This window comes from Triticum dicoccoides, chromosome 7B (assembly GCF_002162155.2).
Source record: "Triticum dicoccoides isolate Atlit2015 ecotype Zavitan chromosome 7B, WEW_v2.0, whole genome shotgun sequence".
NCBI lineage: Eukaryota > Viridiplantae > Streptophyta > Magnoliopsida > Poales > Poaceae > Triticum > Triticum dicoccoides.
The window spans coordinates 299018539-299022897 of NC_041393.1; positions in this window are offsets into that span (position 1 = coordinate 299018539).

A 4359-nucleotide genomic window follows, 5' to 3' on the forward strand; every position below is an offset into this window, starting at 1 on the left:
GCGGAGGCGAGGTGGCGCAGCGGCACGGGGTCGAGGGAGGCGGGGTCGTGTGGCGCTCGGCTGTGGGGCAGGCGTCGCCGGCCTTCTTGCCGGGTCAGGCGGTGTCGACGGACACCCCGTACGCCCCGCGAGAGGGAGACGGAGAGACGAGCGGGAGAGAGAGAGGGGCGGGGGCGGAGACGGAGGGGATAGAGATAGAGGAGGTGGGGGAAATGTTTTTTACCCGAAAAAAAAAAAAGCCCAACCTCTTTGTCGTCTGCCAAATAAAGAATCTTTGCCGTCTGCCCGCAGACGGCAAAGAGGGGGGTTAGACCGTTGCAGTGTACTGGCATCCAATGGACCCCACCAACACCTCTTTGCTGTCCGCAGGCAGATGGCAAAATTTCTTTGTCATCTGCCAGCAGACGGCAAAGAAATGACAGATGGCAAAGACCTTCTTTGCCGTCTGCTAGTTCTTTGTTGTCTGTTGTTTGGTAGCTGATGGCAAATATCTTTTTTGTCGTCCGCAAGCAGACGGCAAAGAACTGGCAGATGGCAAAATCTCTGATTCCAGTAGTGTCAAATTCCGGTCCCTAGCGGAGTTGATGTTTAGCGGGATGACAGTTGCCGGCAACTTGAACAGCCCAAGGCTGCCGAACAATTGTTCGCACAACCAAGCATGTCTGTAGACTGGCCGGTTGTTGGTCAAGCCCGGGGGCCCACATCCTATCTGCGACATCTCCATACAACCCGGCAAACCAGTCCTCTTCTGAAGTGGTGCAATTCGATGGAAAAGGAAGTCAGCCCCCACATGCTTGATGGTTAGCCCGACAGCCTTTAGGAGGGTGATCCTATTTGTTGCTGGGCAGAGCCTATCGTCAGAAAGGACGACCTCCCTCTAATCGCTGCCACATTCAGCACACTCTACCCGTGCTTGGCAGAAGTCTGGGCTTTCTCATCTTGGATCCAGCACCAATCTGCTCTCCACTCTTCCCATGTGCGTGCTGCTGACCAGGGAGGTAATCCCATTTCTCCCTCGCCACTCACAACATTGAGCTTATGTTCCCGGAACACCGAGCCTTGTTCTCCACCCGCGGGACAAAATAGTGCCTGAACAAATCGACGTTAGGGGCAACCCCAACGAAGTTCTCGCAGAGATGGGCAAAAATTGCCATACATGCCATTGCATTCGGCGTAAAATCCATAAGAAAGAATCCATAGATCACTAATATTTCTTCGAACAAATCAAAGAAAGGAGGGCAGAGACCACAGATAAATTATGCGCAAAAGGATCGGTACGAATCTGGCGGATCCTCTTGCCCATCCACTAAGACCTTGGGTGCTCCATGCCCTTTCGGGACTTCCCTCCCCCACAGATATCCAAACCTCGCTTCCAGCACATCCGCATGCAGATTGAAGAAGATGACATATCCCCTTTGCTCCTTGTCCAAATCCGCCACCCGCTTAATCCCTTAAGCGGCCACCTCCTTTGCGGTAGACGTCCGCTTCCCCTTCAGAGCAGCGGTTTTCTTCCCCATCTCTACGAGTTGTGGCGGGATGGGGAAGGAAGTTGGGTGGAAGCCACCGATGGATATGTGAGAGAAGGAAGAGCAATCACTTGGCTTGCGGAAGAAGATGGAGGAGGGGCAAGGCAGACGGTGAATGAGCAGTGCCCGTCTGCGTTTTTATCTCTTAAGGGAAAGAACGTGGGGGAGGGCACGACTCATCAGAAAGTTAACGTTTTACATTAACTATTGCAGTCCCATGACCCCATGACCTGCATAATTACGCGATGTGGACGCTGGATTGACTAGTCATCATGACAAACCGTTGCACGCACAACCTTATCTTGCCAAGTGTCTGTGCACTCTTTGGGGCCTAACCCAACATGCCGAGCGACACGTATGGCTCAGGCCCGGGGGCTTCTGTTGGGGTACACAAATGACTAATGCACGGGCGGCAGTTCATCGGGCCAACAAGATTGCAACATCCAAGAAAAGGCCAAGCTGAAGAGATCAACTCTTTGAGAAATCAGAGGACAGATCAAGAAGACCAAGTCAAGCCAAAGGAGCAAGACACCAGTAAGGGAAGACCTCCCTTGCTGGGCAGGCGAGCCTGGCGAGGTTGAGGTGGCTCCAAGGGTAAGCATCAAGACCGTCCCGACAGGCCTGCCAGGCACAACGAAGGCAAAATACCCCGCCAAGGCTCCATCGTTGCACCTCGCGGTGATGCAAGTCATTGATCGGTGCGTTGTCAAGCCCCCAAGTGACTAGGTGGATATTTTTGCCAGATGGCAGCCACTTACTATGGAAATCACCTCCGACACCCATCCAGCGATGTGTCAAGCAGATAGACAAGATGGTGGTAGAACAACCCGGCAAGGCTTGCTGGGCATTCCATGATGTGACACTAAGCGGTGCATTTAATACGCTCTACCCTATCTGCAGAGTTAGGTATGATAGCACTGTTTGCTATCTAATCAGGGCACAATGACTGATTTGCCATTGTGGTGACCCCTTGATCTATAAAAGGAGGCCCGCGGCAACCATAGAAAGGATTCAGACCCCCATAAACTCATATGCACGTAACTGCCCTCACCCCAAGGCAACCATGCCAGCCTAGAGCACCAGGTTTCCACCACTATCCACCATCAATCCACCAAAGCAGGAGTAGGGTTTTACACCGGCGGCCCAAACCTGGGTAAAAACTGCCCGTGTGATCTCTGCCACGCGTGACGTTCTCCTCTCTTTGTGCAACATGGTCATCCCCCCGCCGAACAACAAGGGGCTCATGGCCCCCTAGGTGGCCTTGGTTTCCCATGACAATTGTATTGATTGGAAACTCGAATACATGTGTGGATACATAGATAACAACATGTCCCTAGTAAGCCTCTACCGGACTAGCTCGTTGATAAAAGATGGCTATGGTTTCCTAGCCATGGACATGAGTTGTCATTTGATAACGGGACCATGAGATTAGGAGAATGATGTGATGGATAAGACCCAAACTATAAATGTAGCATCTGACCGTGTCAAGTTTATAGCTATCATTTTCTGCATGTCAGGTATATGTTTCTATGACCGTGAGATCATGTAACTCACTGACACCGAAGGAGTACATTGTGCATACCAGATGTTGCAATGTAACTAGGTGATTATAAAGGTTCTCTATAGGTATCTTCGAGGGTGTCTTGTGAGTTGGCATCGATCAATACTGGGATTTGTCACTCCGTATGATGGAGAGGTATATCATGGCCCACTTGGTAATACAACATCACAAGGAGCTTGCAAGCAATGTGACTAATGAGTTAGCCACAGGATCTTGTATTACAGAACGAGTAAAGAGACTTGACAGTAACGAGATTGAACTAGGTATGGAGATACCGACGATCGAATCTCGGGCAAGTAACATACCGATAGACAAAGGGAACTACATACGGGATTAGCTGAATCCTTGACATCGAGGTTCGACCGATAAGATCTTCGTAGAATATGTGGGAACCAATATGGACACCCAGGTCCCGCTATTTGTTATTGACCGTAGAGGTGTCTCGGTCATGTATGCATAGTTCTCGAACCCGCAAGGTCTACACACTTAATGTTTGGTGACGATATAAGTCTAGTTGAGTCATTATGGTGGTTACCGAAGGTTGTTCACAGTCCCGGATGAGATCCTGAATGTGACGAGGAACTCCGGAATGGTCCAAAGGTGAAGATTGATATATTGAACGAAGGGCATTGGAGTCCGGAACTGTTTTGGGGATACCGGGTGATGACGAGCTGGCTTAACCGTGTGCGACGCAAGTGCGCTGTAAAATCACCACGACTACGCAAGCGCGAGCAAATGCTGGAGGTACTAGCTTAACCTTGTACGATGCAAGTGCGCTATAAAATCACCACAACTGCACAAGCTAAACGCGGGTAAGTTTATTTAGAAAGTAGGAGGAAGATGTGCGATAGACCATCTAGCTAGAAATATAAGAACAAACTACCCGCCATGAGCATTGCAAAAATCGGCGGTTCCGCCACTTTTCCTTATTATCATACATGCATATTCTTATTGGACTGTGAGTGATCTTGGGCACTCCCGCCCCGCATCAATTCCTTTACCCAAATTTTAGCAGTCACCGTACTTCAACCGTTGCCCACACTCCTCCAGCACCGACCTTATAGTAAAATTGTAGTAGCCGAGGCATTTGAACCGTCGCGCTCCCTCGTCAACCACCATCTCCACCCACCATGATGGTTTTCAGTAGCCGAGGCATTTTCAGTAGCCGTGATGCTACCTCCTGAGCTTGCGTTGGTTTTCCCTTGAAGAGGAAAGTGTGATGCAGCAAAGTAGCATAAGTATTTCCTTAGTTTTGAGAACCAATGTATCAAT